The 16217-nt window shown below is 41.7% G+C and overlaps 1 protein-coding gene across 9 annotated transcripts in view; it reads right to left on the reverse strand.

Moving 5' to 3' along the window:
* TSPAN4 (tetraspanin 4) overlaps nt 1-16217 on the reverse strand; it is a 502529-nt gene that overhangs the window by 274909 nt on the left and 211403 nt on the right. The window contains exon 1 of one of the 9 annotated variants that reach the window (XM_053394679.1): nt 10749-11042. The exons of the other annotated variants lie outside the window; for them this stretch is intronic. The gene's annotated coding sequence lies outside the window, so the exon portion shown is untranslated. Of the gene's footprint in view, nt 1-10748; nt 11043-16217 lie in introns of those variants that run through there. 9 annotated transcript variants of the gene reach the window in all.

A 16217-nucleotide genomic window follows, 5' to 3' on the forward strand; every position in this document is an offset into this window, starting at 1 on the left:
AGGACTTGTTTTCCACTCCACTGATGATCTTTACCACCCTCCTCTGAACCCATTCCAATTTGTCAAAATCCTTCTTAATGTTCTGTGTCCAGAACTCAACGAACAACTCCAGATGGCATTTAACTAGTGCAGAAAAAAGTGAAACTGTTACTTTTTGTAACTTGGAAACTATGGTTTAATGCAGTCTAAAACCACATCCATGGTTTTATGCAGCCACATTACACTTCTGACCTGCCTAACACTAAGCCAAACCATTGTGTGGGAGCAGCAGGGCCAGGGAAAGAGTGAAGCAGCTCTAATTTTCCATCCAGGCACAAGCATGCTTGCTTATTTTTACAATAAGCAATCGTTTGGCTTACTGCTAAATGTGAAACAGACCTTTGAGCATTGTCTTCCAATCAGCTCTGAATCTACCCAACTGTATTATCACCTAGACCACATTTAACCACTGTTGATTTGCTTTCTGTGATAACAAATGGACATGGCACAGCTCTCAAAAGAAATGCACAAATGATCACTAGAGGAAACAAGCCAAGACAGAGACTGCAAATCAAGTGAAGTCATGACAGCTCCCCTCTCCTGCAAAGACCTTTAACAGCACAGCAAGAATATGCTGTAGCACTTCACGCACAAAGACACAGAAAAGAGCAGTTCCTCTTTCTCCACCTACTGTCTTTCTGATCTTCAGCCTGCTCTCTCCAATAATGGTCATTTTTCTTCTGACTCCACCCAGGAAGTGTCAATTTGGCAATGACCATATGCTGACTGTAACGAGTAATTTAAAAAAGGAACACTGAAATCTGATATTTTTTAGGAATACACAATGTATTTTCTTCACAACCAGAGAAATCGAGAGCCATGCAATATCCTTGCATTTTTGGCATAATCTCAGCTGCTAAAAGCAGAGATTTCCCGTGCATTTTAGGTGGTCGCAAAAATGGTTGGAAACATATGACTCCAGCACTTGCTATTCACTTTTAAACTGCTGTAACTTTCAAACTATTTGAAATTTGTCCAGATTATACCTCTTCATGTGAAAGTGACATGCAACCACACAATCGCACAAATGCACACAAAGGCATTATTTTATGACGAAAAGTTTTCAGTCTTTATAATAACAAAATGCTGTGCACTCCAAGTGATAGGCCATTCCTACCCCAGCCCATGAAGCCCACTGGAGCAATGTGGTACCATGGATGAGCATTGCTTCCTCTATGGCTGGAAGTGAACTGAGGTCGTATGAGCTTCTGCCTCAAGTCCACGTCTCCCAAGCTTTACACCCCATCCTTGCTCAGAGAATAGAGACTCTTAAAGGGTACTTCATCTGCACTCTGTGGCCTCTTGCTCAACATGATCCCTGTATTGTTGGGCAGGCATGGTACTGCAGGAGACAACTGCGCTTAGGGAAGGGTGTTTGTGAGGGTCCTGACTCTGGCTCCACAATCTTAGCTCTGCAGGTTCAGTGTTAGAGGCCCTGCTCAGCTCTTCATCAGCCACACACTTGGCTAGCTCATCCTCCACATCCGTCTCCATACACAAGACTGGGACCATGATTCCTAATAATAATAATGTTATTATTTATACCCCACCCATCTGGCTGGGTTTCTCCAGCCACTCTGGGCTGCTTACAGCATACAGTGGTACCTCGGGTTAAGAACTTAATTCGTACTGGATGTCCATTCTTAACTTGAAACTGTTCTTATCCTAAGGTACCACTTTAGCTAATGGGGCCTCCTGCTGCCGCCGCGTGATTTCTGTTCTCATTCTGAAGCAAAGTTCTTAACCCAAGGTACTATTTCTGGGTTAGTGGAGTCTGTAACCTGAAGCGTCTGTAACCCGAGGTTGGTACCTAAAAACGTAATAAAAACATCAAGCATTAAAAGCCTCCCAATACAGGGCTGCCTTCAGATGTCTTCGAAACGTTGTATATTTCCTTATCTCCTTGACATATGAAGGGAGGGCGTTCCATAGGGAGGGCGCCACTACCTAGAAGGCCCTCTCCTTCATGCTGCACAGGTGTTTATCTTCCTGGCCCATGCTTTTCCATTGCTGTGGCCAAAGCCATCTCATCGCATAACGTTCCATTTTTATAACTTCTGAGGCGTCCTTCTTAAATTGTAAGCTCTTTCACATGCCCTTGGAGGCTAGGAGAAAGTATTTGTTCTGTGAGTGATTATGATCACAGGATCTTCCACTGGGCTAGAGTTACTATCACTGTGAGCAATGCATTCAAGAAACTGCTCAGATTTTTTTCTGCAACCTGAAAGACATGCTTGCTTCTAAAATAAGCTAAAAGTTATGCTACAGGGTTCCAACAAATATTCTGGTCTTGCTGCCCAGGGCAACCGCTCAACCATACTAAGTTAAGCTATCCAGCTTCATCTTTTTCACTTCATACCAGAGGAAAAAGAGAAATAGTCATTGTCCTTTCATGTGGATGTAGCCTACCTTGATTTCAGCAAGGCATTTGACAAGGTGCCCCATGATATTCTTGTAAAGAAGCCGGTAAAATGCGGTCTTGACTATGCTACCACTCAGTGGATTTGTAACTGGCTGACTGACCGAACCCAAAGGGTGCTCATCAATGGTTCCTCTTCATTCTGGAGAAGAGTGACTAGTGGGGTGCCACAGGGTTCTGTCTTGGGCCCGGTCTTATTCAACATCTTTATCAACGACTTGGATGATGGACTCAAGGGCATCCTGATCAAATTTGCAGATGACACCAAACTGGGAGGGGTGGCTAACACCCCAGAGGACAGGATTACACTTCAAAACAACCTTGACAGATTAGAGAACTGGGCCAAAACAAACAAGATGAATTTTAACAGGGAGAAATGTAAAGTATTGCACTTGGGCAAAAAAACACCTGGTTGAAGAGAAACGTTTTCACCTGGTGCCTAAATATATGTAATGATGGCTCCAGGTGAGCCTCACTGGGAGATAAACTTCATGTAGAAGGATAATCTCCCTCCACCAACTTGGCAGTACTTACCTTCTTATGAGTCTGTAGTTACATGCCCGACAAGACTGGTAGTATGACCCCATCATCATCACACAGTTAGTATTTTTCAGGTGGCTTCTGTTCCCTGAGATCAAGCATCCAGTTTGCACCAGATGATTAACGTCCTTTTAAGTCTCCCGTACACTGTACTGACATTGGTCTGGTTTGTTTGCAATACTAAGCCAAATGCACAAATACAAGATGGGTGACACCTGGCTTGAGAGCAGTACATGTGAAAAGGATCTAGGAGTCTTGGTTGACCACAAACTTGACATGAGCCAACAGTGTGACGCAGCAGCTAAAAAAGCCAATGCAATTCTGGGCTGCATCCATAGGAGTATAGCATCTAGATCAAGGGAAGTAATAGTGCCACTGTATTCTGCTCTGGTCAGACCTCAACTGGAGTACTGTGTCCAGTTCTGGGCACCACAGTTCAAGAAGGACACTGACAAACTGGAACGTGTCCAGAGGAGGGCAACCAAAATGGTCAAAGGCCTGGAAACGATGCCTTATGAGGAACGGCTAAGGGAGCTGGGCATGTTTAGCCTGGAGAAGAGGAGGTTAAGGGGTGATATGATAGCCATGTTCAAATATATAAAAGGATGTCACATAGAGGAGGGAGAAAGGTTGTTTTCTGCTGCTCCAGAGAAGCGGACACGGAGCAATGGATCCAAACTACAAGAAAGAAGATTCCACCTAAACATTAGGAAGAACTTCCTGACAGTAAGAGCTGTTCGACAGTGGAATTTGCTGCCAAGGAGTGTGGTGGAGTCTCCTTCTTTGGAGGTCTTTAAGCAGAGGCTTGACAACCATATGTCAGGAGTGCTCTGATGGTGTTTCCTGCTTGGCAGGGGTTTGGACTCGATGGCCCTTGTGGTCTCTTCCAACTCTATGATTCTATGATTCTATGTGGGCTCCCTATAAAGTTGAAATGCACACTCAGATATAGCTAGCAGACCTGTATAAATGTTTGGCTTTGATGATGATGATGATGATGATGATGATGATGATGATGACTTATACACTGTTTTGCCTCAGTCACTCTAGACGGCTTCTACATTATGAATCTAGGCTGCTTTGAGGGAAAGCATGGGAAACTGGCCTGTGGTTTTAAAATTTTAAGTAAGTTGCAGATGAGAAAGGGATTGAATTGCATTTGATTTCCAATAAATGGACTCTGTTGCCAGCTGGGGAAGATGACATTTGTCTGTTGGTTGCAATTAAAACAGTGGGAACTTATACTTAATTAAAATTGAGAAGCCATGGGGAGCAGCAAAAGAACAGCTTAAAAGTATAGTACTCATGCCTGCATGTTTAGAAAAACTGGAATGATTAGATTGGCGCCTGTGCCAGGGTGGCATACAAATTCATGAAGCTTTCAGTAAGCTCACTATGTCTGACACCTTCATGGCTGCCTTTTCAGTGCAAATGCTGCTCTTTTTAACTGTTAACTGGTCTTTAACTGTTCTTAGATTTTTTAGTTCCTTCCTTTTAATCAGAATTGTTGTTTAATAGCACCTGCTTATTTACTCTTTTTAAACTGCTGCATCTAGGTGCTTTCATGAACTATCAACATTTATTTTATTACAACTTGTTGTTAGGTGCCTTAAGACCTCACAAGAGGTATTTTTAATGCACATGTCAGCAATCAAAGATAGCATACGAATAGGCCTGCAGCCTGCAAACAAACCCAAGGGGAGAAAATACTATAAAGGAGAAAAATTAAAAGTTCTCTTCCAAATGCCTGGGAGCCCTCTCTCATTACTTCCCATCAGTTTTCTCTTGGTAATGTTTGCAATATACAGTATGCATGAATACACATAGTATTGCTACAATGGCAGTCAAAACAGTCAGGCCCTATTGTATAAACTGTAGGTCTGTTTCACTACATTAAAAAAAATATATTCACAAATATGTGAACACACACACACACACACACACACACACACACAAAGCCGGATCAAGGATCTTCTAGAGTCACATCTTATTTCTCTACATAGTCAAACCATATGGTTACACATTTGCCAGTATTAATTCAAGCTGTATAAAAGATTCAAACAGACCCCAATCTTGTCTACCTGCATTTAAAAATAATCAACAACCTGCCCACTCGCCCCCCCCCCATGCATTGGAGCCTATAATAGATCTGAGGCGATTTTCAGCATAAGCTTATGATTTTTGGAACAAAAGCAAATGCACTAAACATGCACTCATGTTCTTTCTCCCTCTCTCTCTGCCATTAAAGATGTTCCACATGAATCTGTCCCCCCCCCCAATACTGCAGCCTTTATTTTAGCTTCCACTAAAATTTGATGGTTTGTTTTTATATTATGAGCCTGCCTCACACTGAAAACTTCTTTATGTCTCCTTTTACTGGTTATGCAGAGCTAGCTGGAAATAACACATTTCATTTGCCGCCAGACCTCTCTTGTGTCTCTCCCCTCCACTCTCCCCGGTTTATGTTATTCTATTACCTTTTTCTTTTACTGATTATACTGCATATTCTGAAGTAAACAGGAATGGTGAGCAAAGAAAATTGCTCTCTTCTTTGTATACTTTGAGATCAGATAATGCAGGCTGCTTCCCCATGTAAGACAGGATATAGAATTTGAGCCAATGATTCCTTTATCCTTTACAAGCCCAGTTTAGTCAGGGTGAACACATCCTTCATTTCACATAATGGAAAACCCATGTGCCCAAGTGATGCTCTAGAGAGGCCTGTGCTACATCTCAATTTGAGTCAAGCTGACTCCACTCAGGTTCATGGAAATGCTTTCACTGAGCCAGTCTCTACTCCACAGAAATAAATTGGTTCCCATTTGGGTTAACACTGTTTCTCCAAAGCCAAACAATTGCTTCCACATAAGATTTCTTTGCTATCTTTAGAAACCCAAGGAACAAAAATAGAAAACCAAATTTTGTTAATATTTATTTCTTTTAAATCATAGCCTCTTGACATTTGAAACTAAACTTGGTTTCCATGTTCTTCTCAACACTGTTTAATTAATTCACTTTACTACACTGAGACTAGTACTGCATGTTTTCATTATCCATCTCCAGCTTGGACTACTGCAATGCGCTCTATGTGAGGCTACCTTTGAAGATGACTTGGAAACTACAAATTATCCAGAATGCGGATGGTGACTGGGAGCAGCTGCCAAGACCATATAACACTGGTCCTGAAAGACCTACATTGCCCCCAATACATTTCCAAGCCTTAGCCCAGTTTACCTGAAGGAGCGTCTCCACCCCCACTCTGAGGGCCTTCTGGTGGTTCCCTCACTGCAAGAAGTGAGGTTACAGGGAAGCAGGCAGAGGGCATTCTCCGTAGTGGCGCCCACCCTGTGGAATGCCCTCCCATCAGATGTCAAGGAAATAAAAAACTATCTGACTTTTAGAAGACATCTGAAAGCAGCCCTGTATAAAAGCATGTTTTACTATGCTTTTATATATGCTGTAAGCTGCCCAGACTGGCTGCGGCAACCTAGTCAGATGGGCGGGGTACAAATATTCTTATTCTTATCATCTGCTGTTCTTCTACACGTCTATTATGTCGACTTTGTGCACTTCGTATCTACATGTGTAAACACAAGCAGGTATACCACTACAGTGGTACCTCGGGTAACAGACACTTCAGGTTACAGAAGCTTCAGGTTACAGACTCCGCTAACCCAGAAATAGTACCTTGGGTTAAGAACTTTGCTTCAGGATGAGAACAGAAATCGTGCAGCAGCGGTGCAGCGGCAGCAGGAGACCCCATTAGCTAAAGTGGTACCTCAGGTTAAGAACGGACCTCCAGAACGAATTAAGTTCTTAACCTGAGGTACCACTGTATTGGGATTAAACTTTATTGAGCAGTTAGTTATATGTAACTGAACAAAGGAATAAGTAACAACTGGAGTTATGAACACTGAGTTGGATTCAGAATGCCCCTTCCCTGAACTGAAAGACCCCCTTCCATTCCTGGAAGGGACTCAAATCCTGCTAGAGGAAAGGGGGACGGAGGCCATTGTCATGTCCTTCATGTCACCTCCCATGCTGTTCAGGAGGATCCCCCAATCCTCTGGGACTGCAGGGGAAGGGGGAAATTGGGAGGGGGTCAGAAATTGGTTCTTACGATGAATTTCCATTTTAAGATTCTGTTGGAGGTCATTCTGTTGTGAGGGTGTTACTTGGGAGTCTTCGGGAAGGAACTTTTGAGGAAGGGCCTTGCATCTTTATTGCAGAAAGAAAGCAGGCAGGTATCCCTCCATAGGGACTTCTCACACATATGGATGTAATTTGGTTCTACGTTTCTCCACATGAATCATATTAATGAACATTGACTGGAAATCCATTATGATGAAAGGAGACATATCTTCAATATAAATTCAGTTAATCCTACTCTGTATTCTCTGTGGTCCTCTGTCTCTGCCAAGGCTCCTACAAGCCAGTCTGAAATGAGGTGTCAAGCCATGACATGGTGCTGCACTAGATTAAATATAAAAATGGCACCTAATCCCCATATGAAATGTTACGAGCGCTACAATCTCCAGTGCTTCCTTACCCATCACTACTATTTCCTTTAGAAAAGGAACAAAAACAATCTAGTTTGCTGTACAGTACATCTGTTTCCTTACTTTCAGTAGTATGCAATACCAAAATAAAGAATCGTAAAGCTACAGGGGGAAATGGATTGGAAGGCATCCCTGGTTCACCAAAGTGCAGTCATGGTGGAATAATTCTAACCTTTGTAAGAAGATGATTTCAGCCAATCACTTTATTGTGCAGCTGATAGCCACTGCTAATATTAAATAAACAAGTTTTAAAATATGAAAATCCAAGTAAAGTCTAAGAACAAATGTGCATGAAAAATTGGAAATACAATTTATACAAAACCTAAAATCTTAACTTTTATGATGTCAAGGTGATAATGATGGTTGTCACATAATTTAACAAATTTTTAAACACTGCATGCATAACAAGCTACTTTTGAAATTATGATGGGATCAGAGGTATTAAAGCATATTTTCAGTTGACAAAATATTATCAGTCAGGTGCCTAAAATTTACGCAGCACAGCATATAGATGTTTTTTAAAAATGAAAAATGACCACCCTTGCAGGCATGATTACAACATAATGAAATGACATAAAAGGAGAAAAGGATGGAGAAGTCATGTGGAATGGACGTATCAGTTTAAACCTGATACAACAGACAACTTGCTGTGAAAAGTTTGCCATTATCGTAGGCAAACTTTACATGCTATTGGAAAATAAGCAAGAAATAGGGAAGGTATTCCACCACAGATATGAAATCTGTCTTCCAGTGAAATATCACAAAATCTTCCCTTTAAAAACTGAGAAGCCATTGTCTGGGACCTGAAGGCCTGGAAACAGATCCTCAAAGAATAATTTCTTAGGATAGCAAGAAGGGGTCCCAAAATGGAATGTACCCTTAATTTATCTCAGCAATTGGGAATAAATAGAACTATAAGCCCACTTTATCACTCAGCTTGCTAACTTTGTCAACATGCCGCTAAATAGGGTGACTTATTTTCCAAATATGCATTTTAGGAATTGCCTTCAGTGATCTGCTGTTTTGAAAAGGCTGTGTCAATATTCTGTCACATGCCCAAATTGTGGTGCGTGTGACTGATTGGGATGGCAACATGCATAAGAATGGTTGCTTCAAATGTTGTTTCAGCAGCAGTCAACATCAGAGTGAGCCTTAAATAAGAGCAAAGGAGACTGTGATTCCCCTAGGACTTCTGAGATGGAGTTCTTGCAGTCAGAGGAGGGCAATGTGACCTCCTAGAGCTGGAGCAATACTGGCACAAAGGGCTCCTTTTGCAACAGAGTTTCTGGATTAGCAAATACATCTGGGGCTGGCCCTGGAAACAATTCCGTCTCCCATTTTGAATCTGCAGCCTGAAGATGTGGTCTGCTCCCAGGATCATAACACATGTAATGGACTGTCATGTAATGCAGAAGCAAAATATGGTGATCAGCTCTATGTACTGAGAGCCAGTGTGGTGTAATGGTTAGAGTGTTGGACTAGGAGAGCAGGGTTCAAATCCCCCTCAGCCATAAAGCTCACCTTGGACGAGTCATCTCTTAACCTGACCTACCTCACAGGTTTGTTGTGAGGATAAAATGGGAAGGAGGAGAACTGTGTACATGACCTTGAGATCCTCAGAAGATAAAAGTGGTATGTAAATTAAATTAAATTAAATTAATATTACACTGGCAGATGAAGTCATCATGCAGAGACCATTCCTAAAGATCCCTCTGTGATAAATAGACCAGCCTTTGGTATTACAAAACGACTGCGTAGAACCATAGAAAGCCTTGTTTATTGTTCCATAACATTAAGTACAGTGAAATTACAGCATGCTTATGTACTACATACTGCAGAACTTGACATTTTCACTGCTAATGTCACCCAGAGCTTAAGGCTTTCCCCCAATAAATCAGGTAAGCCCTTTCCCTCTATGTTCAGACAAGGTTAGAGGCTTATGAGATTTATTTTATGAAGCAACGTCAAAATTGTAACGTATCATCTGCACTTATTGAACAATTTTTAAAGTTCATAATCTCACAAGCCAAAAATTACATAAGCAAGCCAGTTTATATACCATGTATGAACCTTACATCTAGTGTTTCCACAGAAACTGTACAACATACAAAAAACACATTTGCTTTGTTATACATAAGCTCAAAAGCTCATGGCTAGTGTGTGCTTATAAAAATCACAGAATTGTGGAGTTGGTAGGGACCCCAAGGGTCATCTAGTCCAACCCCCACAATGCAGGAATTTCAGCTAAAGTCATCCAATCTCTGCTTAAAAACCTTCAAGGAAGGCAATTCTACCACCTTCCAAGGGAGTCCGTTCCACTATCAAGCAACTCTTACTAACATAAAGTTATTCCTGATGTTTAGTCGGAATCTCCTTTCTTGTAACTCGTAACTGTTGGTTCAGGTCCTACCCTCCAGAGCAAGAGAAAACAAGCCTGCTCCATCTTTCATGTGGCAGCCCTTGACATATTTGAAGATGACAATCATATCTCCTCTCAGTCTCCTCTTCCCCAGGCTAACCATACGCAACTCCCTCAACTGTTTCTCGTTGGGCTTGAAGTTTATACCATCCTCATGGTAGAATGCTACACTTGTTGAATTTCTGCCTGACATACAATTAAAAGCTCATGAGGCCAGAAAAAGGATGGCAATTCAGTTTACATCCCTCCTCTTCTACTAAAACTTCTTTCATTTCTGGAGCCCATTATCCCTACTAGGTAAAAATATGTACAGTGATATTTATTTTCAATAACAATCCTGAAATAGCAGAGTTCTCTCTTAAATGCCATTAAAAAAAACTTACTTTGGTGCATTTTTTCTTGTGTGGAAAGCAAAGAGGAATTAAAGTGTAATGGACTCTCAAGCTCACCATTTGACATCTTGTGATCTAACTCAGCCTGCTAATAATAAGCCTAGGTTTATGAGGCATGGAGCTGTTTTTATATATCAGCCTAGCTCCGTCAGCTTACACAGCTCTTCCTTCACCTCTGCTGCCACATTAAATCAATTGTCTTTATAGGCTGCTGTGGCCTGAGCAAGCAATGGGCTCTGAAGGTGGGGTGGGGGAGGGAAGGGATCTTAAACTTACAGAAGGGGAAAGATAGGGCTTGACTGCTTATCTCAATTTTTCTACTAAAGAAAACACCTGACAAGAATAGTACAGCATAAAGTTCATTACATCAAGTGCCTCACCTGAGTAGGACTGCTGTCCGAAACGATGTTTGGCCTGAATCTGCAATTTGGGAGGCCTGACTCCACTACAGCCTTGAGATACAATTAAGGACTGCCATCTTCATCTCAGCCAGGCAAGACTTTGATAAGCTGAAATGATATCCTCAGGCAACAATCCGAAAATCACCTCAGTCTCTTAATTTGTTTTGGGGTGGCACTACAGAGGGATCCAGGCTTGACATGCCTGAAAGAGAGCAATAGTGAACACCGTGTGTCCCTTGGCTATGACTGAGGATAACTTGGGGTGATTGTTGGGGCTGGTGGTCAGAAGCATCAATGACACAGCTATTTCAATTTCATAAGGGTCTGAAAATGGAGATGTGCCCCCTTGGCCCATTGCTAAAGGTGGCAGTTAATACAGAGGGCTGAAGAAAAGTATTAAAAATCACAGGGCAAAAAAAAAATCCCGTTCTTTGTGGACTAGATTCGTTTAGACACTTGAGTCCGAAACAGAACATTTCAGTCAGCATATAGTCTTCTGTGAATATAAAATATACAGAAACAAGCAGTACAATGGTTGGGGTTTTGGCCCCAAACATGGAAGACACAGATTATGCTCTCTGAGTGAAAGTTACACAGCGCTATGGTAATTTCTACAACAGAATCAAATTCTGACTCTATTGGGATTTGCCTCGTAATTTACAATATAGTTCTGATGAAAATATACTAGATGTAGGGCCAAGAATTTGACTGATCATTAACTATTCATTATTTCCAGCTATGTAACCTCTTTGACAAGTCCCTTCAGACTTCACATTATTATATAATGTCACACACACCTAACTTGTGTTCCCGTCTTTTTCTGTGAGAATGTAGACCATCTGTTACTCAGAGGCACACATAGGCCTTGAACTTTTGAAAAGCTTTTTCTTTTCTTTTTTTGCTTATTGTTTTAATTTGGTAATCTTAATCTGGTAATTCCATTTTCTTTTTCTGTCATCGTGAACTTCTTAAGAGTTAAGGTAAAGAAAAGGAGTACTGAAATATTTACAAATAAATCTGCTTTCTTCATTTTCATATGCAGATTTCAGAGCTGCACTAGAAGCAATGGTTTGGTACAGAAGTAAAAATTGTCACTCACAATTCCAATATGCTTAGATCTGTTGTTGTTGTTTTTTTAAAAAAAACAATATGGAGTACAAACTTTAAACATTGCTTTTCTAACTCATGGTGAATTGCCATTGATTTGCTTTTGCTCTTCTGTCTCCATTCTCCACTGAGAAGCTGGTAGCTGGCCAGTGAAGTAATAACTAACATCTCACATAATCCTCTCTAACAAGCTGCCTCTTCCACAACCATTCATATGACTAGCACTTTTGAAATATCTTTTCCACACCATGCCCCTGACATCTAGACAGATGCAAGCATCTTGGGATTTTCTTGGCTTGGAAATAGCTGCCTTGCAGCAGCATCTATAAATTCTGGGTTGGGGTGGTGTCAAGAAAATGTGTAATGGATATCAGAGAAAAAGTAGGCTCGGTTCTGTACCAGAAGCCTTTATCCTCTTTCTAAAGTGTTCTTATTGTGGACTCGCATGCTTTCCTAAACCATTTAAGACTCTTGCTGTGTAAACAGTCTGCCTTACTACTATTGTCTACTTCTTGTCGTAAAATGTTCCAGGAAATACGCAACGATGGGATAGATTTATTCTCATTTTATGCTCGATTCAATTTCATTTCCTCCAACCTGTCCTTTTCACTTTGTTTTTTGCCAAGTGATCTTTTTGTCAAAACAGTATCACAAATTATGCATACACACATATGGTTCAGATAAGGAATTTGGGGGGTGCTTAGTTCTCACTGAGGTGAAAACCTGTCTCTGGGTTATACTATTTCTGACAGCAGTTGCCTCAGTCTATACCCATCCTTCACCATGAGGCATTTAATATTTGATCCAATATTAAATGCGTTAAAACAAATTTCAGTCAATAGAATAGGGTGGGTCCTAAAAACAAATACAGTGGTACCTCTGGATACGAACGAGATCCGTTCCGGAGCCCTGTTCACATCCTGAAGTAAATGTAAGATGCAACTGCGTGTCTGCGCGGGTCGCGTTTCACCGCTTCCGCGCATGCGCGTGACGTCATTTTGAAGTGCAAAAAGTTATATGAGAACTGGCTGCCATATGCAATCTTGGCCAAACTCTTCTATGAAATCTTAGAAATATGCATACAAAGTAAAAAACAACAACAACCAAACACCAACCCACCATTTTGAAAACCTCAACCACCCATTCAATGTATGCCAAAGCTGAACAATGGTGTTCCCTGCCCGCAGAAATGCAACAAGCTATATACGTACAGCTAATGCCAATTTAAGGGACGCGGGTAGCACTGTGGGTTAAACCACAGAACCTAGGACTTGCTGATGAGAAGGTCGGCAGTTTGAATCCCCATGATGGGGTGAGCTCACGTTGCTCGGTTCCAGCTCCTGCCAACGTAGCAGTTTGAAAGCATGTCAAAGTGCAAGGAGATAAATAGGTACCGCTCCGGCGGGAAGGTAAACGGTGTTTCCGTGCACTGCTCTGATTACGCCAGAAGCGGCTTAGTCATGCTGGCCACATGACCCGGAAGCTGTACGCCGGCTCCCTCGGCCAATAAAGCGAGATGAGCACCGCAACCCCAGAGTCGGCCACGACTGGACCTAGTGGTCAGGGGTCCCTTTACCTGTCTAATGCCAATTTGAAACAATTTTGTCAATGTTCCTCAAGTTAACTTATTATTGAGAAGAGTAATACTTTTTTCCAAAAAGAAAAACTACCAAAAAGAGAGAGATAAGCATAGGCCAGCATTAAAAGAGCTTCTACCTTCTGCAACACATGCCGTCTGAGTCACACCTCCAATTAAATCTCCAGAATTGGAAAATTTGGTCTTCTTGCTGAAAATTAATGTCACCGACCTGACATTTGGTAAATTGAGTCTTCTTGTAGAATTCCTCACTTGCTGCCTTTCTGTAGTACCCTGATAGAGATTCCTTTGAAAATTGAGCTTGTCAAGTCAACTCATTCACTTTTGAATGATTGTTGGAATGTGTGCTCTCTGAATTAATTTGTTGCACTTTTCCCCATTTATTTTAGCCATCTTAAGAGTTGATGCCACTAGGGGGGAAAGCAATGATAACTCACTTCCTGTACAATAATAGGTGGTATCATAACCCACAATTGATTGTATTGCCTTATGTATTTATTATGCATACATACATGTGCATCTATCTGTATATCTATAAATATCTATGCCTGCCAGAGTCGCTTGCAGAACAGATGTCAGCAGACATGAAATGAAATCAGAAAACCAGATGAAGTGTAATAAAGACCAGCCAGTAAGATAATTGGATGGAATTTCTGTTGCCAAGTCAAGGATTTATGCTGCAGTTCCTACACCACCCAGTGTATTGAGCACAACAGGACATGAGGAGAATACAACAGCTAGAATGTAAAATTGTCAATACTTTACTCTGAATAAAAGATTATGTCATTATAATCTACAGACATCGGTGGAAAATGTAAAAAGCTACCTTTTTAAGAGCCAAGCAGAAAGATATAGCTTTTACCTTATTTTACAGGTAAAATATTTCAGCAATTGAGAGTGCATTGAAAAAGCAATTTAAAATATAACATTAAGAACACCAATATTAAAATTGCCTAACCACACCAAGTTCCTTTCCTTATTCTATATTTGTCTCCCCATTCTTCTTTTCTCATTTACATGCTTATGCCATCTATATTCCCTTCAACTGGTGATGAATTTCATTCCAATAGTAATTATAGTGGTTCGTGCAAAACCAATTCCGACTCCAGATTGGGTCTGTTTAATATTTAGATACACATTTCCACACCAGTAACTGTGTACGATCTAAGTTCAGACACAATCCAAGTAAGTTATCTAAACAAGCATCCAGTTTAAAAAGTTAATGAGTCTAAGATGCTGGGTGCCATTAAATGAGTTTTGTGGGATTAAGTCAATGAATATCTCAACTACGAGAAAGTATGGTGCTCCCAAACATTTGGAAGTGGAACACGAAGACCAATTGCACATCCCTTTGCTCTTGCTGCTAAATGGCTGAACGAAGGAGATGGAAGGAACCCTTCACAGCACTGCATCTCCCAATGATAAAGTCACCACCATGGCAGGGATAGCAATTGCTTCAGGGAGTTTTCTTAACAAATACACTCTCCAGCTTTCATATTCCATCAAGCTCTTTTTTTTTTTTTACTCTGCCAGCAGAATATGGAAATATGTAAGAGGAAGAGGAGGAGGGTATTGCTGCAGAGCGTGAGAGAGAAATTCCTCATTGAATGGTGGGGATGGGCTGCCTCTGCTAAGACAGCAGAGGGGGAAAGCTCCACTTCTGGCAGCCCCTTTAGTTAGGAGAATGTTGTGGAAGAGCATGATTTGGCTAACCCTTGTGGGAGTCAGAGGGTGAGGCTTGTGGATTTCGTTCTGGGTTCAGAGACTGCCCTAGGGAACAGTGCCACTATTACAGCTTGCACTTGTAATTCTGGATTTAAAAACAGGCATCACTGGCATCAAAGTGAGCTTCTATAGAGTTCAGCTTATGCATTTTGTAGGCATCCATCTGTCTTGAGAGACAATGGAGTGCACCTCCGGTGGTGAAGTCAAACCACTGAAGTGACCTCTCCAGCAGAGCAATACGTTTGGCACCGGCTTGGCTGCAGGAGTTGCCAGAAGGAGGCGTACAAGGCACCATCCAATCATTTTAGGGACTCCACTCTGGATTTGTTTAGGGTTTACTCCTTAGCCTTTTCTTCTCCCAAATATATCCCACAAGACAGTGGAGGTTTAGGATCAGAGTTTGCCTTCTCTAGATGGGCTACCTTCCCAGGTTGACAAGCCCCATGTGCCCCCTCATTTCCCTCTGCAGCATGTGCAGAAACTGCTTTCTTGACCATTGGACCCACTATTGGTCTCGTTTGCTCAATTCACCAGCGCTTGCAGAGGAAGACCCTAACTCACTAAAGGTTTGTGAGCCATCAGCTACCATCACGTGGTTTAGCAAGCCAGTCGAAGCCATTCCCAGGTTTGGGCCGCTGTTGCATGCTGACAGCTTCTATGAGCCACAGGTGAGAGCTGAGTGCAGGGTGGGGAACAAAGGTGGACGAACCACCCCAGAAGGAGCACCATGTGTCCCCTACCAGAGGTGCTACCCCTCCCCTAACACCCCATACAGCAAACATGCATGCAACACGGAGATCCCCAGTCTAGTGCTTCACAGGCAGTACAATTTGGGGAGGCTGTATTAAATGCTCCAAAACGCTCCTACAACATGCTCTTGCCCTCAAAGCAGGTTGACGATAGTAATAAGATTCTTGAGGAAAGAGCACTATAAATAATAAATGCTCAAAGTGCTTTACATTCATTATCTCAGGAAACTTTAGGCTAAATCTGTGACGTAGGCCAGCATAACTGATTAT

The sequence above is a fragment of the Podarcis raffonei genome, chromosome 1, assembly GCF_027172205.1.
Source record: "Podarcis raffonei isolate rPodRaf1 chromosome 1, rPodRaf1.pri, whole genome shotgun sequence".
In the NCBI taxonomy this organism is placed as follows: domain Eukaryota; kingdom Metazoa; phylum Chordata; class Lepidosauria; order Squamata; family Lacertidae; genus Podarcis; species Podarcis raffonei.